This window comes from Scylla paramamosain, chromosome 25 (genome assembly GCF_035594125.1).
Source record: "Scylla paramamosain isolate STU-SP2022 chromosome 25, ASM3559412v1, whole genome shotgun sequence".
Classification (NCBI taxonomy): Eukaryota; Metazoa; Arthropoda; class Malacostraca; order Decapoda; family Portunidae; genus Scylla; species Scylla paramamosain.
Window position 1 is genome coordinate 16,415,893 of NC_087175.1, and position 26,771 is coordinate 16,442,663.

General features: G+C 41.4%; 1 protein-coding gene across 1 annotated transcript in view; it reads right to left on the minus strand.

Moving 5' to 3' along the window:
* Window positions 1–26,453, minus strand: part of LOC135113234 (uncharacterized) — a 269,545-nt gene extending 243,092 nt beyond the window's left edge. The window contains 2 exon segments of the mRNA XM_064028420.1: window positions 2,408–2,445; window positions 26,392–26,453. The gene's annotated coding sequence lies outside the window, so the exon portion shown is untranslated.
* Window positions 26,454–26,771: the final 318 nt, after the last annotated feature.

Genomic DNA, 26,771 nt, shown 5'->3' on the forward strand with positions numbered 1-26,771 from the left:
AGTAGTAGTAGTAGTAGTAGTAGTAGTAGTAGTAGTAGTAGTAGTAGTAGTAGTAGTAGTAGTAGTAGTAGTAGTGGTGGTGGTGGTGGTGGTGGTAGAAACAACAGCAGTAGTAGTAATAACTAGTAGTAGTAGTAGTAGTAGTAGTAGTGGTGGTGGTGGTGGTGGTGGTGGTGGTGGTAGAAAAAACAGCAGTAGTAGTAATAACTAGTAGTAGTAGTAGTAATAGTAGTAGTAACAAGGTCTGCTTGAATATCCTTTTACTTTTTGGTAAGCATAGCAATTAATGTTTTCTCATCATTATTTTTTAAAAGTTTTTGTAGCTTTGGAAACTATACCCTACATATAAAGTGGCACTAATAGTAATAGCAGCAGTATCAGCAGCAAGAGTTATAATTATAGTAGACATAGTAGTAGTAGTAGTAGAACAAGCATCATCATCAGCAGTAGTAGTATTGAGAGTAACTGCTTATAACAGAAAACACATCATACTAAAAACAAAAAGAAAAAAAAACATTAATATATATTTCTCCAGCTCAGTAAAGGAAAACCACACATATATATAAAAAAACAAAAAATAAAATAAAAATATGACAACAAACATAAGCGTTACCAACAAGGAAGAAGGGACAAGGAGACAGAACAATACAGTAGCAGGTGGGAATCAACAGCTTAATAAGACGCAATGAAAGGAGTGCTCGTAGTTATAATGAGCGGGGTATAGAGATCTGTCGTCATGGAGCGTGCAGTGAACGGTGACACGGTACGATTAGAAAAAAAAAAAAAAAGATAAATAAATAAATAAAAACATGATACCTTTCTTCCCTCCTTATTTATTTTCATTCTTCCTTACTTCCTGTCTTTTATTATTCTTGCTTCTTGCTTCTCTCCTTTTATCCTTTGTTATTACCTTTCTTTCTCACTTCTCTTCTTCTTTACTTTCTCAAAATTTTTTTTTACTGTTTTCTTCCTTTCTTTCGTTGTCCTTTGTTAGTGTTCTTTTTTTCCTTCTTTTCTTTCTTCCTTACTTTTCTTCTTTCTCCTCTATTCTCCTCCTGCCCTATTTCTCCTTTTTCTTTTTCCTTTTTTTCTTTCCAGATTCTTTCCTCTTTTCTGTCCTTTCTCTTATTTGAAGATTGTTTCCCTTCTCTCGTTATTCAGTCATCTTCCTTTCTCATTTCTTCTCCCTCCTTTTCTTTTCTTCTTTCCTACTCCCTTTATCGTTGTTATTTCATACTTCCTTTTGCTTCTTTCTTCAATCCTTCCAGCTATTTTATTAATTATTTTCTCCTTCCTCTTCTTCCTTCCATCCCTTCTGCCTTTTTCAATCCTTCATCCTTTTTCTTTCCTTCTTATTTTTTTTCCCAGTTATCACTCCATTTTCCTCGCTTCTTTCTTCCTTCTTTTCCTTCATTTCTTATCTCCATCTTCCCATTTCTCTTCCAGTTCCCTGTTCTTCCATTCCAAACTTAATATTACCCAGCTTCTTCCTCTTCCTCTTCGTCCTTCTCCACCACCGTCCTTCCCCCATCACTCTCCTCTACTTCCTATCATTTTTACCCATACCCTCTCTCCAATTCACCCTCCCTTCATTTATTTTTCCACTATCCTTTCCCCCATCCTCCTCCCCTCATCACTCACTTCCACCCTGTTATCACCTCTTCACCCTTCAGCCCCGTTCATTCCTCTCAGTTCTTTCTTCCTCGTCTTCTCCCTTCTGCATCTTTCATATCACAGTAAAGGTATTAAGAGATGAAGGAGAGGAACAGAGATAGATGGAGAGAATTATGATAAGTAGATGAAAGAATGCAATTACGAAAAAAATCATTCATTATATTTTTTTCTTTTCCGTATCAGTGAAGAGTGAGACAAAAGAGATAAAGAAGAGAAGCAGAGAGGTAGAAAGAAAGAATGGTGATAAGTAGATAACAGGATGGAATTAATAGATAAACAGCATATTCATTCTTTTCTTCATTCTATTCTATCTATCTTCACAAGCAGAATAAAGGAGTAAGACATTAAAGGATAAAGAAGGGAAACAGAGAGATACCATGAAATAATGATGATATATATATAGATAATGAAGGCAATTATGAAAAAAAAACGATAATTTTACTTTCTCTTCTCTAGAATTATGAAGTTATGCATTAGGAGGTAAAGGAGAAAAAAATTGAGAATGAAAATAAAATGTAAATATATAAAAAAAATCTAGTATCATTTTATATTGATAAGAAAACGAACGACCACAGACAGACAGACAGACAGACAGACAGACAGACAGACAGACAGACGCACACACACACACACACACACACACACACACACACACACACACACACACACACACACACACACACACACACACACACACACACACACACACACACACACACATGCCAACACTCACCTGGCCGTACAGACTCGCCTGTTATTTACTCCACTCACCTGCAAAAGACCAGAAAACAACATTGATTAGCGGCTTAATTAAGATCCCCGTTGCAACAACAAGAATAATAAACCTAACAGTGATTGTTTTTAGTATAATTTCGCATTGCTACCGTGGCGCAACAATGATAACAATAATATCAAAACCACATTGATTTTGTATAATTTCGCAGTGCTAAGCCGATGTAACAATAGTAATATCAATAATAACCCAATCTTATTTATTTAATATTAAAGTTTCACTACCTCGTGTTATGTTTGGTGGCTTTCCCTCCCTTCTGAATTATCATTTTTGTTCTTCATCTCTCTCTCTCTCTCTCTCTCTCTCTCTCTCTCTCTCTCTCTCTCTCTCTCTCTCTCTCTCTCTCTCTCTCCTTTTATCCATCTTGCTTTCCTATCCTCCTCACTTTCTTTTCCCTCCTTTTTCTTCCTTCTTTTCACCATCTTTTCTCTGGTTTCATAATTCCTTTTCTCTTCCTTTACTTCCCACGAGAGAGAGAGAGAGAGAGAGAGAGAGAGAGAGAGAGAGAGAGAGAGAGAGAGAGAGAGAGAGAGAGAGAGAGAGAGAGAGAGAGAGAGAGAGAGTGTGTGTGTGTGTGTTTGTGCGCACCCGCTCCTATCTGATTGGCACGTGTCAACACCTGGTGGGGTCTATTGTTTAATCTGGCACATTAATAGTTGCAGGGAATACAAATGATTTATTAGTGCCTGCCTCATCCTCCGTATTATAAACTATAGGCGGTAATTGCTTCCTAAATTACCCCTAGCCGTAATGAAATAGTTGGAAAAAAAAGTTGGAATATATTAGGAGTCATATTGTGTTCCTCTCTCTCTCTCTCTCTCTCTCTCTCTCTCTCTCTCTCTCTCTCTCTCTCTCTCTCTCTCTCTCTCTCTCTCTCTCTCTCGATGTCACATGCTTGTTAAGTCAATTAAGAAAATCTTTCGCAGCCTTCTCATGCTTGCTTCTGTGCCTCGTAAAAGTATCGCGCCCGCCTTTACCTTCAGTATCCTTGCGGCGTCTCCTGAACGCAAGCAGAGTGTCGTAAAACCTTAAGAGAGTAAAAGAAGTCCCCTTATATATTTTATTTTGGTTGGCTTTGAGTCGTGAAGTGTGTGGGGTTATTTTATTTTCTAGGGGGGAGGGCTTTTTTTACAGTTTTTTTATTGCGTTTGAATTTTTTTTCTTTATTTGGGTTGTAAGTTCTTGTTACTGTCGTTGTTATTATTGTTACTGATGCTGATACTGCTACTACTACTATTACTACTACTACTACTACTACTACTACTACTACTACGACGACGACTACTACTACTATCACTACAAAAAAGTATTACCATGACCACATTTTTCATATTATGTATTATTATATATTTGTTACTCTTGGCCACTGCATCTCTTACATAAAAAAAAAAATACTGCTTACACTACAAATATCAATACTAACAAATAAACAAAAAAAAAAAAATCCCAAAGTCAAGAGAACAAACTTTACACACAAAACCCGACTACTAACACACTTCCTAACCTAAACCTTCCCGCCTTTCCACCCATAAGTGTGGTGTTGAAAATTGACAGCAAATTGACATAAGATAATGCAAGGCGGATGCAAGACCGGGCAGCGCTGACACGCACCTGCCTGGCCGTATTTTTTATGTAAGACGGGCACTGGCGGGGGGAACAAAAAGAGGGAAAAGAAAAAGAAAAGGCCCACAGAGAGCTAGCAGCAAAAGAAAGGTCAAAAAGTATCGTCTAATATACGTCTCGAAACCTCCGTCTTGAGAGAGAGTTTAAGTCACAGGAAGGAGGAAATACAGAAGCAGGCAGGAAGTTCCAGGGATTACGAGACTTTACGAGACAGATCAAGCAGAAAGAATGAAGTGACGGAGGTGGGAGAAAAAATCCAAGAGACTTATTTGACAAACTTACTACTCCCTCACTCAGATAAACTCTCTCTCTCTCTCTCTCTCTCTCTCTCTCTCTCTCTCTCTCTCTCTCTCTCTCTCTCTCTCTCTCTCTCTCTCTCTCTCTCTCTCTCTCTCTCTCTCTCTCTCTCTCTCTCTCTCTCTCTCTCTCTCTCTCTCTCTCTCTCTGTCTTTCTGTATCCTCTTCTTCTACCTTCATTTTTCTCTCAATCATTATTTATTATCGCACTCCCAACTACTAAACACACACACACACACACACTCTCTCTCTCTCTCTCTCTCTCTCTCTCTCTCTCTCTCTCTCTCTCTCTCTCTCTCTCTCTCTCTCTCTCTCTCTCTCTCTCTCTCTCTCTCTCTCTCTGTGTGTGTGTGTGTGTGTGTGTGTGTGTGTGTGTGTGTGTGTGTGTGTGTGTGTGTGTGTGTGTGTGTGTGTGTGTGTGTGTGTGTGTGTGTGTGTGTGTGTGTGTGTGTGTGTGTGTGTGTGTGTGTGTGTGTGTGTGTGTGTGTGTGTGTGTGTGTGTGTGTGTGTGTGTGTGTGTGTGTGTGTGTGTGTGTGTGTGTGTGTGTGTGTGTGTGTGTGTGTGTGTGTGTGTGTGTGTGTGTGTGTGTGTGTGTGTGTGTGTGTGTGTGTGTGTGTGTGTGTGTGTGTGTGTGTGTGTGCCTTGCCTTGCCTCACCTATCTTTACTTACGCTCTTGAGACTTCACGAGGCAGAGAGAAACCAAAGTGACTGGGGGTGCAAGTAGGAGGCAAAAGGCAAGGAGAGTGAAAAATGAGCGGGAAATATGAAGGAGACGGTAAGGTAATACATAATTCACCGCTGCAAAGAGAGCCATTTTTTTTTCTTCTCTCTCTGCTCTCCTGCTAACCAAATATCTTCCCGGCCTTCACGTCTCGGTCCCAGAGTCACGAGGGAATATTAAAAAGTCACTCCTCTCGTTCCTTCTCCTTCACCCAAATTTTGCTTCTGTCTGCTATTTTTTTTCTATGATATCTTTGCTTTAGACACAGACAGACAGACACACACACACACACACACACAGATAGACAGACATACAGATAGCAAGACAGACTAGACTAACACACACACATACACTACATGAATAAGGTAAAGCCTATGAAACGAAAAATTAATTATTGAGAATAGGGATCAGAGAGAGAGAGAGAGAGAGAGAGAGAGAGAGAGAGAGAGAGAGAGAGAGAGAGAGAGAGAGAGAGAGAGAGAGAGAGAGAGAGTACTTTGGGAGGCAGCAGGATTGACAGAGGACAAGAGAGATGCATAGGTAAATTTATACCATTTCTCTCTCTCTCTCTCTCTCTCTCTCTCTCTCTCTCTCTCTCTCTCTCTCTCTCTCTCTCTCTCTCTCTCTTCCGTGAGTTGTTTCAATTTAAATTATTCTGTACATTGACAACAAACACATATCCAAACAGATGGGAGAGAGAGAGAGAGAGAGAGAGAGAGAGAGAGAGAGAGAGAGAGAGAGAGAGAGAGAGAGAGAGAGAGAGAGAGAGAGAATCATCCCTCCCTCCATGTAAACACGAACGTACCTGTCAACAACAAACTATAAACACAATAAACTCCACATGTTCTATAGATGACAGACTCTCCATTATCTCTCTCTCTCTCTCTCTCTCTCTCTCTCTCTCTCTCTCTCTCTCTCTCTCTCTCTCTCTCTCTCACTGAATCTCTACTCTCCCTTTCCCTCTCTTTACTCCCTCCTCTACCTTTCCTCCCTCCCTCCCTCCCCCAATTAACTCTTCCTCCCCTCCCTTCCCTCCCTCTCTCTTCCTCCCTCCCTCCTTCCCTCCTCTCTCTCTCCCCATTAACCCATCCTCCTCTCTTCCTTCTCCCTTACTCTTCCTTTTTTCTGCCTAGCCAACATATCCCTCCCCAAAGAGAGAGAGAGAGAGAGAGAGAGAGAGAGAGAGAGAGAGAGAGAGAGAGAGAGAGAGAGAGAGAGAGAGAGAGAGAGAGAGAGAGAGAGAGAGAGAGAGAGAGAGAGAGAGAGAGAGAGAGCGGGGGGAAAGAGTGAAGAGAAAGGGGCAATAATGGATGGAGGGAGGGAGGGAGGGAGGGAGGGAGGGAGGGAGGGAGGGAAGGAGAGGAGAATGGACAACAGAATGGGTGAGGGAGAAGAGGGAGAGAGGGAGGGAGGGAAAAAGAGGGAGGTCGAGATTGATATAGCAAAGGTAGAGAGAGAGAGAGAGAGAGAGAGAGAGAGAGAGAGAGAGAGAGAGAGAGAGAGAGAGAGAGAGAGAGAGAGAGAGAGAGAGAGAGAGAGAGGAGGGGTAAGAGAGGCAGATTATATTAGGATTAAGCTATTTGTATCGATCTGTATCCTATTAGTGGCGCAGGGCTGTGTCGAGCGCCGCTGTGAGAGATGCACGCACTCCGATCCCTGGTGGTGGTGGTGGTGGAGGTTGTCGTCTTCACCCTTACTTATGTCTGTATTCTGAAACATTTTGCTCTCTCACCACGACTATTTCTGAAGGCCACAAAAATGATTAGCACGGTTCCCAAGACTTTCTCCAGTTTTAAAAAAATGTGAAAATATTGTTAACCTGCCACTAGGACCATAAAAATACCCTTAAACATCCGTGTAGCTTCAATGTACTGGAGGTGTGGCGCAGAAGTGTTTCAGAATATGGTTCTCTTGTTTCACCGAACGCCAACCACAACGGACAATGTAACCTTCTGATATAACGAACAACGCAACCCTCGGATATAAAGGCCAAAGGCACAGGTGTTATAACGGACGATGGCTATTGTGCAATGGGCTTATAACGAACGACACCCGAGTCATAGCGGGGAGGTAGACTGCATGCACGCTGCGGGTTGTAAGGGAAGACTTATGTGTATTGCGTAGGTACTGTGGCCAGGACGAGCTATTGGACCTATGCTGTATTCCTGTGTGCCTCTCCCTCCCCATTCACACTATTAATTACAAGCATTTATGTGTATCCTTCACTCATAAATAGCGCTGGATTGCACGCATGGGAAGGGACATCTATACTCTTTATTGATAAATAGTAGTGTTAGATTACACATATACAAACATTTATACTCTCCATTCATAAATAAAAACATTAAATTATATCTATAAACATTTATACCTTTCTTTCACAAAGAGTGGCATTAGATTAAACTATACAAGCATTTATAATTTTTATCCACAAGTATTAGCATTACATTACACCTATACATTAATTTACTCTATTCACAATTAATATCATTAGATTGCACGTTTTTCTCTTCCTTGATACTGTAGTTAGTGTCTCAATATTTTCATAAGAAGAAACACTTACACCTTCGTAAACAAAGAACAGTACACCATTCTCTACTTTTGTTATTGTTGTTAATTTCTTTTCTCCAACACAAACAATATTACCATTAAACAATACCTTCTCTTCCTTTTATTGTATTGTCTCTCTCACATTCCCATACCAAGAAATATTTTATACCATCGTCTACATGAAAAGTCCGCTTAGATTACATTATTGTTTTCTTTTATACTGCAATTCCTGTTATTTATCTAATACTGTAATTAAAAGTAGAGAGAAGAATAAAGCCTAACCATAAACGAAAGAGGAAACCGATGGGAGGAGAATGCTGGAAGGATGAAGAGAGGAAGACCAAAGAAAAGGTTCATTGGATACAGTGAATGTTGATTTTACTTGATTTGATTGATTTATTACGACAGTGCTCCAGACAACAATTGATGCAGTAAAGGAAGGAATATGAGTGATGTGCCGGAAAGGGGATGGAGAAGCAGACTAAGGTTGGGAAGTGGAGCAGCCAGGAGAGATGGCTAATGTAGGGTATTGTAGACGAGCCAAACAGTCTTTTCTGGGTCTAAAAGTATGTTCATGTTTGAAATCTACTGTATTACGTTGCTGTTAGTGTATTTTTTTTTTTTTTCATAATATGGGAAAAGCATGACCTTTTCTTTATAGGAAATATTAAATGCATAGTTGTCTTATATTTGTACTGTCCCGTATGCTATATTGTTCTTATTTTTTTATTTATTTTATATTAGGGGGAAAGACATACTTTTTTTCTTTATAGGGATAGTATATACATAACTGGCCTTTATTTGTACTGTCTTAAGTATATTTCTTTCATAGTAAAGAAAATTGTATGTCCATAGCGTGTATTTGTACAATCCAGCTCGTTAAGTGTATTTCCTTCATAGTAGAGAAATCTAAATATATCTTCTTTATAAAAACGATATATGCACAGTTAACGTGTTCATACAATAACTAATGCCCGTGTGGCTATACCGAATATTTATTATACGACCTTTGTTTCACAGCGAAGTAAAGGCAATGAGTGGTGTGGCAGTAACGAGGGCCAGTGACGGTGCATCCCCATCATAACGAAATACTGGTAACGTGGGAGCTGCGGCCGTAACGAATGGTACTTATTGTCTGCTCTGCCGTCACGATATACTGGCGCTTCGGGAGCTGTGGTTATAACGAAGTGGTGCAGCTATTACGCACCTCTGCCATAACGAAATAGTGGTACATTGGGATCTAAGGTTATAATGAAGTGGTGTAGTTAGTATGTGTGATATAGCGACGTCCACTCGTAATGTCCCTCGCAAGTAAATAAATCAATAGGAAAATGAACAAATGAATAAATAAATAAATAGCATAAAGGTATTAAAAATCATCTCTATAGTTAGTCATCCAGTGCAAATATACGTATTTCATCTATTCCGAGAAACGACTGGTGACTCTATGAAATTCATGAGCTGAACGAAGTGATGCAATGAGTACGAATGTGAAGAATGTGATATAACGAAGCTCACTTATAATACTCTCCTTTCCCTCGCAAGAAAAAAAAAGAAAACAAAGAGAAAAGAAGAGAAATTGCGATGGCTAAAAATGATCTATTGTTACTCATTCCTTACACCTTGACCACTCCCATTCTCACAAACAAGTGGTGACATCATCTCTACTGACACTCAGCGACTGACTACAAGCATAGCAATTCCTTCCCTCCCCGACAAACAACTGGCAACTTCCTGACATCCATAAACTGCAAAACGCCAGTATTACTAACGGACGGACCGAAGCTAACTCTCTAGCATGACGTGAGGTTACTGAACGGAGGTATTGTAAAACTAACCGGACATTGGTGGAGAAAGTTTGCCCGTAACCCTTACCACTCGTTACAACACAGCCACGAGGACCACTAGACCTTCACTGCGCCTCTCTGTATGACGGGAGTCGTTACTAATGTCTCGTGTTATAGAGAAACTTTGTCTAAAAACCTCAGTGCTCCATTACAAGCAAGGCAATAAGAGATGTCAATTAGAACACCATTACTACACCATTACTAGCGGACTCACTTATGGGAAGTGTTCATATATCAGAGAGAGAGAGAGAGAGAGAGAGAGAGAGAGAGAGAGAGAGAGAGAGAGAGAGAGAGAGAGAGAGAGAGAGAGAGAGAGAGAGAGAGAGAGAGAGAGAGAGAGAGAGAGAGAGAGAGAGAGAGAGAGAGAGAGAGAGACATCAGACTTTCTACATACTAAGTTGTCACACCATAGTCTTGTTATATGACTAACGAGAGAGAGAGAGAGAGAGAGAGAGAGAGAGAGAGAGAGAGAGAGAGAGAGAGAGAGAGAGAGAGAGAGAGAGAGAGAGAGAGAGAGAGAGAGAGAGAGAGAGAGAGAGAGAGAATTCAACATATTTATTAATATAACGAACATTACTTTCTCTCCTAATTAGTCCATTTGTGCAAACTGCAAAGCAAATATGCAGAAGGAAAGGGTGGGTGAGAGAGAGAGAGAGAGAGAGAGAGAGAGAGAGAGAGAGAGAGAGAGAGAGAGAGAGAGAGAGAGAGAGAGAGAGAGCGACCATCCGGATGAGCGATGTATTACGGGTCTGGTTTACAAGTGTGGGCTGAGTTGCATCCGTATCCAGGCCCCCCTCCTCCCCTCTCGCTCTCTCCCTCTCTCCATCTCTCCGTCTCCCTCTGTCTTCCTCCCTCTTCCTCACTCTCCCTCCCTCTCCCTCTCACAGCATCACCATTATCACCAAATCCAGTGAAACAACCGTATTATACCCGCTCGATGCTCTCTCTCTCTCTCTCTCTCTCTCTCTCTCTCTCTCTCTCTCTCTCTCTCTCTCTCTCTCTCTCTCTCTCTCTCTCTCTCTCTCTCTGAAGTGATCATCCTTTCAGAGGACTCTCGTAATATTAAGTTAGGTTCTCTCTCTCTCTCTCTCTCTCTCTCTCTCTCTCTCTCTCTCTCTCTCTCTCTCTCTCTCTCTCTCTCTCTCTCTCTCTCTCTCAAAGGAATAGTGTGGTGATGCAACTCCATCCTTAATAGAAAGTTAACTTCCGTCTCTCTCTCTCTCTCTCTCTCTCTCTCTCTCTCTCTCTCTCTCTCTCTCTCTCTCTCTCTCTCTCTCTCTCTCTCTCCAGTTCGTCATATTGCAGAACTATGGTGAGGTAACTCCATATGTAACAGAAAGTTAGCTCTCAACTCTCTCTCTCTCTCTCTCTCTCTCTCTCTCTCTCTCTCTCTCTCTCTCTCTCTCTCTCTCTCTCTCTCTCTCACATCAATTCATACATGGGTACATCATACCGCAGAGTGAGCGAGCTAAGGACCGCATCATCATCATCATCATCATCATCATCATCATCATCATCATCATCATCACCACCACCACCACCACCATCACCATCACCACCATCACCACCACTATCATTCTTTGTGCGTTCACTGCAATGTAAAAACCGTTGTAACACTTATACATGTTACTGCTCATCTACTCAATGTCTCTTTACTCCCGTAAGTTTGAGACATAACAAAGGCGAGTTTAAACCTGTTATCACTGTGGTCGTCCCTCGTTAACCTCCATGACACTGTAAAAATTGTTCGCATGGAGACACAGGAGGAAACAAAAGGGAAAATAGTAAGTTGATTTTGTCTTTTTACACTACAGAAATATTTACGAGAGCTTAACATAAAAATAGTGCATAAAATCATCAGTGTCAGTAATCAGGATACGACAAGAGGTAACGGGTTCAAGCTTGATAAAAGTCAGGTTTTAAAAAGAGAGAGGGAGAAACTGGCCCTCAAAATAGACTAGTGGATGAATGGAACAGCCTCAGTAATCACGGTTTTAGTACCGAGTCAATGGGGAGCTTTAAGAGATTAGGCAAATTTATGCATGGGGATGATAAGTGAAAATAGGTAGGTTATGTTTTATACAGGGAATGACACGTGTAGGCCTGATGGATAGGGTTATAAAAAGGGTGCTATTCCTTCTGCTAAAAATTTGTAATGTGCCAGAATTGAGCCCCCACCCCCCGTCGAAAACCGTACTGGAGAACCAACCAAGCGCAGCGATATAAGAGAACGATTGTGTCTTTGAAAGATAATTATGTTTTTCAATACGAAAATGCAGTTTTTGTGAGTGCATTTGAATTTCCAACGAGTATACATGAAGCGTTCGGTAAAATCTTAATTACATTTACCTGGAATCGCTTTCAGTTCCTTCTTGTAAGCGAGGCGGGTTCAAACAGGCAGCACCAGTTTGGCAATAGCGCTCACTAATCAGTTCCCAGTAGTAGATACAAAAGAGCACTCGACTAGACCTTGCACAACACAACACACCGGGATCTATCACAAGAGGACAATAACTACCGCCAACTCACTATTTTCATCTGCGATTCGCTGCAGAAGAAAGGAATAAACACGGTAGCACTTCTCTGCCGTACCCTTTCTGATTGTAATTAGCCTTACATATCACAACGGCGAGATCTATTTAAGGAATAACTATTGCCAAGTCAAACTTTCCATACGAGATTTGCTGAAAGGGAGAGGAATGAACACAGACACTCTTCTCTGCCACCTTTCTAACACAGCAAAGGGTGCGAGCGAAAGGAATGAACACGACACTCTTCTCTGCCGCCTTTCTAACACAGTATAGCACATCAACGGGATCTATCAAAGAAACCTATAACTATTGCCAAATCAGTTTTTCCACACGCCATCTGCTGCAGGAGAAAGGCTGAGTACAGACACTCTCTGCCCACTTTCTAATCTTATAAAACAACGGCGGGATCTGACAAAAGGAAAACTATACCACAGCCAAACCAATGTTTCTGCGTGATTTTGCTGCAGTAGAAATGAATGGACACTGTCGCTCTTCACTGCTGCAGTGCCCTTCTTGATCATGATTAGCATTACACAACACGGCATTTGTTCCAAGAGAATTATAACTATTAGAACTGCCAATATTTCCATACGTGATTTCCAGCACAGGAAATTGATCAACACGCTCACTCTCTGCCACTGTGTCCTTCCTGATTGTGACTAGCCTTGCACAATACACCAGAATCTGTCTACGGAAAACCATATCGTAGCTAAACCAGTATTATCTATTTGGTGTCAGAGAAAGAAATAAACTCAGTCTCTTCTTTCTTCACTATTTTATATGAGTCTTATGTAAACCAAGATGTCTGAATAAACACACACACACACACACACACACACACACACACACACACACACACACACACACACACATGCTATTATTATTCCAAAGTCAATATTATTCATACGCGATTGGCAGCACAAGAAATAAATCAACACGCTCGCTCTCTCTGTTACTGTGCCCTTCCTGATTTCGTTCACTGCATTTGGCGCGGAGAGCAAATTTACACCGACCCTGCTAGGCGAGGCGAGGCGAGGAGAGGCGAGGCTGGCCAGGTTAGCGAGGGAGGGAGGGAGGAAGGGAGGGAGGGGGAGAGGGAGAGGGAAACATATTAGGTAATTACTCATAAAGGAAAATGTTTGGGCCCAATGAAAGCTGGTATCGTACGGCGAGCTTCACTTGAACATTGATCGCATTGTTGAGGAAACGATGAAAGATTCTTTCTCTCTCGCGCGTAATTTTAAACTGATAAGATTTATGAATTGACGTTACGTGGCTTTTGTTCGCATACTTCATCATGAGAACTGTTCTTTCTGTTCTTTCTTTCTGCTTCTTGGAAGAGTTTGATGAAGACAGACGAAGAGAGAGAGAGAGAGAGAGAGAGAGAGAGAGAGAGAGAGAGAGAGAGAGAGAGAGAGAGAGAGAGAGAGAGAGAGAGAGAGAGAGAGAGAGAGAGAGAGAGATCAAAGCAAGGCCCAGTAGACTCCTTCTTTCTTGGTTTTGGAGAAAAGAAGAAAGAATCGAACTGAGAGAGAGAGAGAGAGAGAGAGAGAGAGAGAGAGAGAGAGAGAGAGAGAGAGAGAGAGAGAGAGAGAGAGAGAGAGAGAGAGAGAGAGAGAGAGTAAAAGAAAGGTTGTCTATTCAGCTCTGATTCAATTAAAAGGATCTGAATTGAATTAAGTCAAATTCTACCCTTATGACTCCGTCGCTAGCAGTGGTGGTAGTAGTAGTAGTAGTAGTAGTAGTAGTAGTAGTAGTAGTAGTAGTAGTAGTAGTAGTAGTAGTAGTAGTAATTATTGCAAAAGTAGTAGAAGTAGAAATAATACTACTAGGTGTAATAGAAGTAAAAAAAATTAATAGTAGGAGTAGTGGCGGTAGTAGTAGTAGTAGTAGTAGTAGTAGTAGTAGTAGTAGTAGTAGTAGTAGTAGTAGTAGTAGTAGTAGTAGTAGTAGTAGTAGTAGTCATCAGCACCAGCAGTAGTAGCAACATAAGTAGTAGTAATACACCACCACCACCACCACCACCAATATTGGCTTTATTATTATTATTCCTGTTATGGGATTCTAAATAAATTTATTCCATTGGCAGTGTTACGTATGGACAAATATATAAATAAACATGTTAATTCATTCCTGCTGGTACTGGTGCTGCTGGTGCTGTTGCTGGAGTTTGCCAACCATTGCAAAATAAATATATGGAAAGCACACAAAACTGCGAGGAGTGAATAACAAGTCACTGTTTCCAGCCGTGAATGTGAAGCAGATCAACACAACACGTGTATTCCAAAATATACATAAATGTGCAGCTACGTATTTTGCTTACATGAATAAAGTTGTGTGTGTATGTGTGTGTGTGTGTGTGTGTGTGTGTGTGTGTGTGTGTGTGTGTGTGTGTGTGTGTGTGTGTGTGTGTGTTTACTGCTATTGGTGCTACTACTAATACCACTGCTCCATTGCTATTACTACTATTATAACTACTACTACTACTACTACAACCGCTACTACTACTACTACTACTACTACTACTACTACTACTACTACTACTACCACCATTACTACTACTACAACCACTGCTGCTACTACTACTACTACTACTACTACTACTACTACTACTACTACTATTTTCATAAATTTTCTTAAAAAGTTATAATTTTTCTAATCACACACACACACACACACAAAAAACAAGGGTAATATGGTAATAATAATGAAATTAGTAATGTTTCTGCTGTTATTGACAGTAACAGTAGTAGTAGAAGTAGTAATAATAGTAGTAGTAGTAGTAGTAGTAGTAGTAGTAGTAGTAGTAGTAGTAGTAGTAGTAGTAGTAGTAGTAGTAGTAGTAGTAGTAGTAATTGTTATTGTTTATGCATTATTATTATTATTTATTTTATTATTATTATTACTACTATCAATATCCTTGGTGGTGGTGGTGGTGGTGATGGTGGCGGCGGCGGCAAGAAAAACAATATAAATACACCAATGAAAAATGGCAACAAAAAAAGCCAACATATTACATACAATCATTCATATATTTCCAAAGTGTCCTCGTATTTTTCTCCCGGCGCGATAGAGGAGAGAAGGGAAGAAAGACTAGGAGGAGGAGGAGGAGGAGGAGGAGGAGGAGGAGGAGGAGGAGGAGGAGGAGGAGGAGGAGGAGGAGGAGGAGGAGGAGGAGGAGGAGGAGATGAACAAGGCACAAAGGAGAGAGGAAGTGAGGAAGAGATACCACTGGGGAGAGGATGGGAAGGGGAGAGAATAAGAGAAGGGAGAGGAGGAGGAGGAGGAGGAGGAGGAGAAAGGGGTAGAGAGAGGGAGAGGAGAGGGAGAAAATGAGAAATGGAGACAAGAATGTTAATGGTTTGGAAGAATTTAACCAGCTTTTTCATCTTCCTATCTTCCTTTCACTGTTTCTCCCCTCAATTTTTCATCCCCCCTCCCTCCCTCCTCTCTCTCTCTCTCTCTCTCTCTCTCTCTCTCTCTCTCTCTCTCTCTCTCTCTCTCTCTCTCTCTCTCTCTCTCTCTCTCTCTCTCTCTCTCTCTCTCTCTCTCTCTCTCTCTCGTATTTGCTCTGAAAAATATAAAGTCTTATTGTAGTATCGAAAAGTTATTGAATTTCTCTCTCTTTCTCTCTTTCCCTCTTTATTTATTTTTGTTTGGATTGTTAAGAAAAGTGTTATGGACGTCAGGCTGACAAACACCTCCTCCTCTTCTTCTTTCTTCTCCTCCTCCTCCTCCTCCTCCTCCTTTCTTCTTCCTCCTCCTCGTTTTTCTTCTCTTTCTCACCTCATTCTTTGTCTTCTTCTCTTTTCTTCTTCATAACCGTCTTGAATATTATTATTATCTTTCTCCTCTTCCTCCTCCTCTTCTTTTTCTTCTTACTCCATTTCTTATCTTCCACCTCTTTCTTTGTGTTTTTTTCTTTTTCATAACTGTCTTACATACCGTTATTTTTTTCTTCTTCTTCCTCCCCCTCTTCCTTCTCCTCCACTTTTTTTCTCCCTCCTCTTCCTCCTCTTCAATCTTTTCCTCTTTATTCAGATTATTTCTTTGATCCTTCCTGTTATTTGTCAACCCGTATTCTTATATTTTACCTTCTTCTTCCTATTCCTCTCCTTCTTTTTCTGCTCTTTAACCTTTATGTCTTTATTCAGATTATTTCTTTGATCCTTTCCATTGTTCGTCAACTTGCATTTCCACATTTTTTATTTATTTTTTCTACTCTTTTTCTTCTTTCCTCCTCCTCCTTCTCCTCCTCCTCGTTCTTTCATATTTTTTTCTTTGTCTCCTTCATTCAGATTTTCTTCATACAATTTTATCCCTCTTCTTTTTTATCGTTCATCCTCTTTTTATTTTTCTTCATTCTCCTTCAATTTTTCTTCATATTCGTTTCCCTGATCATTTATTTTTTCCTCTTCGTTTCTCAAGCTGCATTTTTCACAAAGATATTTTTCTTATCCTTTCCTCTTCCGTTTCCTCTTCCTCCTCCTTCTCTTCCTCCTCCTCCTCCAGTTCGCGTTGCAAAGCCTCGCCTTCCGTTTTCTTTCGCTCCTTCCATCAAGTTTCTTCCATCTTTCAGAACCTTTCCTCATCCTCCTCCTCCTCTTCTTCCTCTTCCTCTTCCTCCTCTTCGCTCCTGTGCTCTTCCTCCCTCGCCCTTTTCTCTTTCAGCCTTGTTAACTCTTCATTTCTCTCTCTCTCTCTCTCTCTCTCTCTCTCTCTCTCTCTCTCTCTCTCTCTCTCTCTCTCTCTCTCTGACATTCCTCAATTTTCTTTCGTTACTCGCTGTTACATTTCTCCTTCTCTTTCTCTATTTCTGACTCTCACTATATTTGCTTCCATGTTTGTATTTCTCTCAATCTTTCTCTGTGTGTGTGTATGTGTGTTTGTAACTACTTCTCTTTCTCCTTCCTTACATTCTTTCCTTACATTCCTTCCTTATTTTTCCTCTCTCTCTCTCTCTCTCTCTCTCTCTCTCTCTCTCTCTCTCTCTCTCTCTCTCTCTCTCTCTCTCTCTCTCTCTCTCTCTCTCTCTCTCTCATACCCGGCAATACAATCACCATCTATCTGAACAATAATGCACTAAGCCAGCAAGTCGAGACACCACAGTACACCTCTGCACTTTACTGGGCCAAACTTTTCCCGCGGGAGCAGAACACAACACACACCGTGACCTTAAGACCCCGAGCGAAAATCATAGAGGAGCCTGCTATGTTCCCGGGTCTCGTAAGAGCATAAGCACATAAGAACATAAGGGAAGCTGCAAGAAGCCGTCAGGTCTATAAGTGCTCGTCCCTGTTTCATTATTATTGGTTCTTCTACGACTCTCTGACTGGAAGTAATGCTAGTTGAGATTATATAAACTGTGTCTATGAGCACATAAGAACATAAGAGAAGCTGCAGTAAGTTGTCAGGTCTATAAGTGCTCGTCCCTGTTTCATTATTATTGGTCCTTCTGCGACTCTGGAAGTAATGCTAGTTAAGATTATATAAACTGTGTCTACGAGTATATAAGAACACAAGGGTTGGTGCAAGAAGCCGTCAAGTCTGTAAGTGCTGGTCATATTGTGACTCTTGACTAGAGAAATACCTGTTAAAATTACATAAGCTCTGTCTATAAGTATATAAGAAGGTAGAAAGGTAAGAGAAGCTGCAAGAAGGCGTCAGATCTACACGTGGCAGTACCTGTATGAAACATTATTGCTGTCGTGGTTTTGAAGGCAGTTTTCATGATTCAGGTGATGATTTATGTAAATTTCTGCATTATTAACTGAGAAAAACACCCGCGAGAACACACTAATCATCTTTGTTGCCTTTCATTATCTAATGTGGTTGAAGAGACTACGTATATTGAAACAATTGTTTTTATCAAGTATGCTTTCATGATTCTGGTGATAGTTTGACAATAAATTTACATCATGAACTAAAAAAAGAAGAAAAAAAAAAGACTCAGAGAACCAGAGTAATCATCTGCGTAGCCTCTTATCAATGAACGTCGACTTATTTGAAGAGGCTATACTGAAAAGTTATTGTGGTTTCCTAGGATGTTTTCGTTACTTTATTTATAGTTTAACAAGAACTTTGCATCATTAACTAGAAAAAAAAAGTAAGAATCAGACTAATAATCTTCGTGACCTTTAAGAAACAGTCCACATGAGAGTAAAGCGTCTGAAAAATACTGCGCCTAAACTTGCACGGCGGCGAAGCGAGGAGGGAAATCTGTGTTTGCTCGTTTGGCTAAGAGATAGTGGCAGCTTGAGGTCGTTCCATAAAGCACGGCCAATAGCTTTCCATATACAAATACGTGGCAGTTTGTATTGAGTGGCGAGACTTAATAGATAACTTATATCACCTCAACTTTAACAGGATACAACTCGCTATCTGCTACTGCTGCTGCTTCTGCTTCCTTCTCCCCTACTCCTCCTCCTCCTCCTCCTCCTGTGGCTTCAAGGTTGAGAATTATTGAAGAAGGTAAAAAATAAAAGAAAGAGAAAGAGAGAGAGAGAAAAAAGATGGAAGTGCTAATTCTTAATTCAAATCGACATGACCACGAGAGGGAAAGAATATAAAAGATGCAAGAGAGAAAGTTTCAAGGGACTGTCTTCTATACTGCAGGAGTCGTTAAGAGGTGGTGGTGGAGAAGGTTAAAAAAAAAAAATAATAATAATAATAATGTGAGTAACAGAAGATACGTTGAAATTTCAAGATTATGTGATACATATTTGTTTTTTGATGAGAAGTAAACAGAATAATGATGAGAAATCTTATACTACAAAATTCTAATGTAAGTATGTAATTTAAAAAAAAAATAACAATATTACGCACAAATAACATGGATAAAAAAAATAAATAAAGAGAGATATGGATACAAACATAAATGAATCGATAGAAGCAAGGAGATAGACGAATAAATAGATACACTGATAAACACAGACAAAGAGATAGATAGATACATAGATTAACAGACAGACGGAAAGAGAGATACACGCATACATACATATATACAGACTTAAATAGATACAAAGAAAAAAATAGATACATAAGATAAATAGATAAACAGATGAATAGAAACAAACAGCCAAACAAATTAGCATACAGATACCGAGACAGATACAAAAGACAAGCTAAGAAACCAAACAACAACGAAAAAAAAAATAGCAGTTCAGTTTCAGGCAACCTCACTCCCAAGACGAGGTACAAAGGGAATTAAGTAATAAACTGCCAATGGGCGAAGCAATAAAGGGAGTTTCTCAGGCAAGTCTCCCCTGCAGTCACCCTTCCAAGCAGGCGGTTAGAGGGTGATTGTTCGCAGAAAGCAACATGACACCTACTCTCTCTCTCTCTCTCTCTCTCTCTCTCTCTCTCTCTCTCTCTCTCTCTCTCTCTCTCTCTCTCTCTCTCTCTCTCAAATTCCAACAGTCATATCGTTTCTAATTACTATTTTTTTGTCTCCTATTCCTTCCATCTCCTTCTTTCGTCCAGCTTTCACGCTATTCTCTCTCTCTCTCTCTCTCTCTCTCTCTCTCTCTCTCTCTCTCTCTCTCTCTCTCTCTCTCTCTCTCTCTCTCTCTCTCTCTCTCAACTCAGTGCTTGTTCCTTTCCTTATTACCTTCCTTATTCTCCTCCTTTAAACTCTCAATCGCTACATTATCTCTCTCTCTCTCTCTCTCTCTCTCTCTCTCTCTCTCTCTCTCTCTCTCTCTCTCTCTCTCTCTCTCTCTCTCTCTCTCCCTTTCTCCAACGTTTTTTTTTTCTTTCACTCATTATTACCGTCTCCCTCAATTACCAAACACACACACACACAACCTCTCTCTCTCTCTCTCTCTCTCTCTCTCTCTCTCTCTCTCTCTCTCTCTCTCTCTCTCTCTCTCTCTCTCTCTCTCTCCATTTAATCTTTTCACTTCCTTCTTCCAAGTTGTCACCACACTCTCCTCTCTCCTTCCCTTCCCTTTCCTTCCTCTCTCTCTCTCTCTCTCTCTCTCTCTCTCTCTCTCTCTCTCTCTCTCTCTCTCTCTCTCTCTCACCATGTCACCCTTCCTTGTCCCCTCACCCTTTCCCCATCACCCTGTCAAGCGCCGCTGACAGGGTGAGGGAAAGAGAGTCCCCCCTCACCTGCCCTCATCTCCCCTCCCTCACCTGACCTCCCCTTACCTCCCCTCACCCGCCCTCACTTCACCTGTTCCCCTCACGAAGACTCATCAATTATTTACAGTACAGCGAGACCAGGATCCAAGGGAGAGAGAGAGAGAGAGAGAGAGAGAGAGAGAGAGAGAGAGAGAGAGAGAGAGAGAGAGAGAGAGAGAGAGAGAGAGAGAGAGAGAGAGAGAGAGAGAGAGAGAGAGAGAGAGAGAGAGAGAGAGAGAGAGAGAGAGAGAGAGAGAGAGAGAGAGAGAGAGAGAGAGAGAGTATACGTAATCCCATCTGAAGCTGCAAGGATTTAGTATCTTGTGAACGAAACCAACCCATTAAACAAGTAAAGCTCTTACTTTACACACACACACACACACACACACACACACACACACACACACACACACACACACACACACACACACACACACACACACACACACACACACACATCTGCATTCGTATTTATGAATATTGCAGGCGCCAGTTTGTTGTAAGTGTGTGGCGACTTTTCAAAATTATGTTGGTTCAGAGGGAGAGGAGAGAGCGAGGGAGAGTGAGAGAGGGAGAGGGCGAGTGAGAGAGGGAGAGGGAGAGGGAGGGAAGGGAGGTTATTATGAGTGAAGAGAGGAAGATGGAGCATTGAGAAGCGATGGGGAGGAAAGGTGGAAAGAGGAAAGAGGGAAAAAGAGGGAGGAAGGGAATGTGAAGAGGGAGAGGAAGAGGAGGAGGAGGAGATGGAAAAGAGTTGAGTTTTCATGCTTTTAAAATAGAAGTGATATTAATGACGTTAATTAGAGTTGTAACAGTAAGAGTGGCGATGGCAACAACAGCAGCAGCACCAGCAGCAGCATCACTGAAAGAAACACAAGGAAAGAAGCAGAAACCACCATCACCACCACCACTACACACACACACACACACACACACACACACACACACACACAGAGGAAGATATTAACTCTGCACCACACCACCTCAACACACAAGACAAAACAAACAAAACAAAAACGGAAAGACAAAAAGAAACAACATATTACATCTCCCTCCCTCTCCCTCTCACTTTCCCCCTCACTCTCTCTCATTAGAAGCTTTACACCAACATTTACGTGCATCTTCGCTTCTCGTTAACACACACACATCAGATCAAACAGCTCCAGCTAATGCCAAGACACTCTCGTAACGGTATTGGGTTTGCACTGCTCGGGGTGGGAGAGTAAGCAGGTTATTAACTTATTAACCAGATACATGGAAGGAGGAAGAGGAGGAGGAGGAGGAGGAGGAGGAGGAGGAGGAGGAGGAGGAGGAGGAGGAGGAGGAGGAGGAGGAGACACGAAAGGAAGGAATTATAGATACAAGGTGATTTTGGTGATGCAGAGAGAGAGAGAGAGAGAGAGAGAGAGAGAGAGAGAGAGAGAGAGAGAGAGAGAGAGAGAGAGAGAGAGAGAGAGAGAGAGAGAGAGAGAGAGGAAGTGGGAAAAAAATAGAGGATTAAATGAGTGAGTGAATGTGTGTGTGTGTGTGTGTGTGTGTGTGTGTGTGTGTGTGTGTGTGTGTGTGTGTGTGTGTGTGTGTGTGTGTGTGTGTGTGTGTGTGTGTGTGTGTGTGTTTCTTTTTCTTAGTGAGTTATTGTGTTTTTTTTTGTCTGTCTGTATATCTGTGTGCATGTATGTATGTATGTCTTGCAGTTAATGTGTGTATGCTTGTCTGTGTGTAGTCTCTCTCTCTCTCTCTCTCTCTCTCTCTCTCTCTCTCTCTCTCTCTCTCTCTCTCTCTCTCTCTCTCTCAGCTATTAGAGTGTTTCTGTCAAGATCTGGAGAAGATTTTGGACCTTAAGCTCAACTCAAGCTGGCGAATCAATTACCGCCTCCTCCTCCTCCTCCTCCTTTTCTTTCTCTCCCTCCTTCCCTTCTTCTTCCTCCTCCTCCTCCTCCCGCGTCTCACTTTAAATTAGATAGTTCAGTTTATCATAAAAAAAAATCTCTTAAAGGTCAAGATATCATTTTTTTTAATTCTTCCTTTTATTCTTTTGTGTTTGTAGTACTCCTCCTCCTCCTCCTTCTTCTTACTCCCTTTCCTCGTTTCACCTTCTATAGTGATACTTATTTTATTATTTTCGATTTGTGTTATTAAATTCTCTCTCTCTCTCTCTCTCTCTCTCTCTCTCTCTCTCTCTCTCTCTCTCTCTCTCTCTCTCTCTCTCATTAACTTAACTACATTTTTCGTTGTTTACTTAGTTTGTATCAGTGTTTCTCTTCTTCCTCCTCCTCTTCCTTACATGTGTATATCTGTTCTTCCTTCACTTACTCCTCCTCTTTCTCCTCCTCCTCCTCCTCCTCCCTTTCACGTGGCGGATCATAAACATATCATCTGGTCTGTACATATTGCTTGCCTTCTCTTTGACGGCGCTCCCACCTCCTCCTCCTCCTCTTCATCCTCCTCCCTTTCTTTGATCTATGTCTTCTTCTCTGTCCTCCTTCTCCTCCTCCTTCTCTTTCGTGTTTGTTTTATTTTCATCTCTATTCTCATATTTACTTTCTTTCTTTGTAATTTATCTTATTGTTTTTTATTTATTTATGTCTTTGTTCTTTTCCTCAATTTATTCTTGTTCTTCTTCTTCTCCCTTTCTTTGATTTTTATTTTCTTTGTCTTTTTTTGTCCTACTTCTCTTTATTGTTATTTTTCTCTTTCTCTTCTATTTTTTTCTTCTCTGTCACTTTCGTTATTGTTTGTAATCTTTATATGAATTTTTCTCTTTTTCTTCATTATGACCATCACCATTTTCTTCTTCTTCTCCTTCTTCTTTTTCTTTTTTTCTTCTTCTTCTTCCTCCTCCTCCTCTATTCCTCGTCCTCTGTCTCATCACTCACCCTCTCTCTACTCTTGTTCTTCTTCCTCGTTTTTTTCTTCTTAATCCTCTTCTTCTTCTTCCTCCTCCTCTTCTTCCTCCTCCTCTTCTTCCTCCTCTTTCTCTTACTTTTTTTTGTTCACTATCTTCCATCTCTTCGTCTTTCTCCGCCAAGTTCTGATTCAAAATTCTCCTCCTTTTCCTCTTCTTCCTTCTCCTCCTCCTCCTCCTCTCCTCCTCTTCTCCTCCTTCTCCTCTTCCTCCTTCTTCGCGGTTGCCCTCGTCCGTTTTTTTCCCTCCTCTTCATCTTCTTGTCCTCCAACTCATTATTCTCTCCGTCTTACTCCCCTCTTCTTCTCCTTCTCTTTCCTCCTCCTCCTCCTCCTCCTCCTCTGTCTCCCAGCATGTCGCCCTCCGCCTTTCATCTTCCTTTTCTTCTTATAATTTTGTCAACATATTTAACATGTCTTCTTTGCTTCGTTAGTTTTGCTTCTTCTTTTTCTTGTTCTTGTTCTTCTTGTTCTTCTTCCTTCTCTTTGTTTTGTCAGTTTTGTTTGTTTCTTTCTCTTGCTTAGTCTTCTTCTTTTTCTTCTTCTTCGTTTACTACTACTACTACTAGTACTACTACTACTACTATTCTTACTATTATTTTCCTCCTGTTCATCCTCCTTCTCCTTCCACATCCTTTTTCTTTTTCTTTTCTTTCTTCTCCCTCCTTCTCTTCCTCCTCCTCCTCTTCTCACCTCCAATTTGCTGCTTCGTCTTTCTTCCTCCATCTACACCAATTCCTTTCAATTGATCCTCCTCCTCCTCCTCCTCCTCCTCTCTCCACTCTCCCCTCGTTACTTTCATTCCTTCCATCTTTCTTCCTTCTCCTTCCTTCTCTCTCTCTCTCTCTCTCTCTCTCTCTCTCTCTCTCTCTCTCTCTCTCTCTCTCTCTCTCTCTCTCTCTCTCTCTCTCTCTCTCTCTCTCTCTCTCTCTCTCCTTCCTCCACCTTCCTCTTCCTTCATTTGCCATCCATCCTCCTCTTCATTTTTCTCTTCTCCCATCCGGTCTCTTCTTCATCTCCATCTTCTCCATTTCTCTCCTCCTCCCTCTCCTCCTCCTTTCAGTCTTCATCTCTCATCCCCCCTTCTCTCTCTCTCTCTCTCTCTCTCTCTCTCTCTCTCTCTCTCTCTCTCTCTCTCTCTCTCTCTCTCTCCTACCCATCCTCTCCCTATTCCCTGTTCCTCCTCCTCCTCCTCCTCCTCCTCCTCCTCCTCCTCCTCCTCCTCCTCCTCCTCCTTCTCCTCCTCTAAGTTGATTCGTCATCTTTCTTTCTGAATTTCTTGCACTTGAGACACTTTCTGGCTTTTACTGATCCTCCTCCTCCTCCTCCTCCTCCTCCTCCTCCTCCTCCTCCTCCTCTTCCATTTCCTAGCCGCCGCCAGCTGCCGGTGTCTCTATCCACTCCTTCATTCCTTGCAATAAGACCAAGGAGGAAAAAAAAGAGATAGAGATAGAGATAGAGATAGAGAGAGAGAGAGAGAGAGAGAGAGAGAGAGAGAGAGAGAGAGAGAGAGAGAGAGAGAGAGAGACGCTTCATAACTACACTCATGTCTTCAGGTAAACATACACAAGTCACACACACACACACACACACACACACACAAACTTTATTTTTTCCTCTTGCCATCTCGCGTTTTATTTCATATACAGCCGAGAAAACTCTCTCTCTCTCTCTCTCTCTCTCTCTCTCTCTCTCTCTCTCTCTCTCTCTCTCTCTCTCTCTCTCTTTTTTTATTTAAACAAAAAAATTTACATCAGGCTTAAAACAACACGTTTTTTATGCTGTTAAAAACAGCATAAAACAACACGTTTTATGCTGTTTTTATGCTCTCTCTCTCTCTCTCTCTCTCTCTCTCTCTCTCTCTCTCTCTCTCTCTCTCTCTCTCTCTCTCTCTCTCTCTCTCTCTCTCTCTCTCTCTCTCTCTCTCGATCTCTCTCTAATTGCTTCACCTGTGCTGCCTTCGTGTTTCCCCCGCCAGGTGGTGAAGGCTTGAGCAGGTGTGAAATTAATGTACCTTTAACTCTCTCTCTCTCTCTCTCTCTCTCTCTCTCTCTCTCTCTCTCTCTCTCTCTCTCTCTCTCTCTCTCTCTCTCTCTCTCTCTCTCAACGCTGACAAAAGAAAACAGTAAAAGTAAAAAATTCTGACAAAAGTTTTCAAATGCATCACCATCTGTAGTACATTGTGAAGAAGAAACTGTAGTATTTGATGATTGCATAATGCTCTCTCTCTCTCTCTCTCTCTCTCTCTCTCTCTCTCTCTCTCTCTCTCTCTCTCTCTCTCTCTCTCTCTCTCTCTCTCTCCCTCTCTTTCACACGCAAATATCAAGAAATGTGGTGCTTTCAAATTCAGTTCTCTCCTCCTCTCCCTTCTCCTCTCCCCTTCCTCCCTTCCCCTCTCTTCTTTCCTCTCCCCTCCTACTCCTCCGTTACTTTCCCCCCTTTTCTTCTTTTACTTCCCCATTTCCACTAATATCACTTCCCCTTCTTCGGCTTCCCATCTCTGGTTTCTTCCCCTCTCCTATTTCCCCTCTTTTCTTTCCTATCTTCCCTTCTTCCTCTCTTTTTCACGTCCCTCTGCTCACTTATCGCCTTCCTTTTCTTCCTCACCTCCTTTCCCTTACTTTCTCTCTTCCTGCTCTTCCTCACCTCCTCCCTCTCCTTTCCTTCTCCTTGCCCGTCTCCTTTCTCGTTTATAAAAATTACAAACACGTCTTTTCACTGCATTTTAAATTTTCTCTCACGTCTCGTTCTTTTTTTTTTTTTTATCTACTATCACCTTACTAGTCCTAGGTCAGGTTACCGTGTGGTCAGTGTATATATGTAACCCTATGTAACGCCTGCCGGGTTCATCCATTCCCAACATACTCCTTCTGGCTTCACGTCTTCACAAATGACACAGTGGTAGATGAATGAAATGGACTTAGCATTCAGGTTGTTAGTGATGAGTCATTAGGGAGTTTGAGGATAATGAAATAGGTAGGCATGTTGCTTACAGGGACTGACACGTGTAGGCCTGATGAATTTTTTTGCACCAACGCTTATTGTTTTATTTTCCTATGACACTCACTCACGTGTCAGTCTCGCTTCTCTCTATTCCCCAAACTGATACGTCCATAAACTTGTCTAATCTTCTCAAGCTCCCCATTGAGAGTATTCCATTCATCTATCACTGTGAGAACCAATTCCTTCCTATCTCTTTTAACCTTGTAAAGCTTAAACCCGTTACTTCTTGTCCTATCCTATTCAATTCCGCGTCTCCCAGCTCCGCCCCTAGTCTTGTCTCGAGTCCCCGTGAGTGTAGTAAAGAAAACGCGGCCAGACTCACGGTGACTGCACCACAGAAAACGAAGCGTGGGATCAGCTGGTGGTGCGTGCCTCCTGCTTGCCTTACCTGCGACAGAAAGAAAAAGTTGGTTAATAATTATGATTCACTCAATTATTTCGGGTTAGTTTCCTGACTTATTTATTTTTTTTTAACTAGTAAGGAAATTTGCATGATTAGTATTTGGTATTTATTTATTCAATCACTCATTCATTCAGAGCCCAGTTTCTCATGCTTATGAGTTAAAGAGAATGAATTATGACTGACTTGTTGGCGGAAGTGCAAAGAAGCATTATGAGAGAGAGAGAGAGAGAGAGAGAGAGAGAGAGAGAGAGAGAGAGAGAGAGAGAGAGAGAGAGAGAGAGAGAGACTGGAAGGAAGGA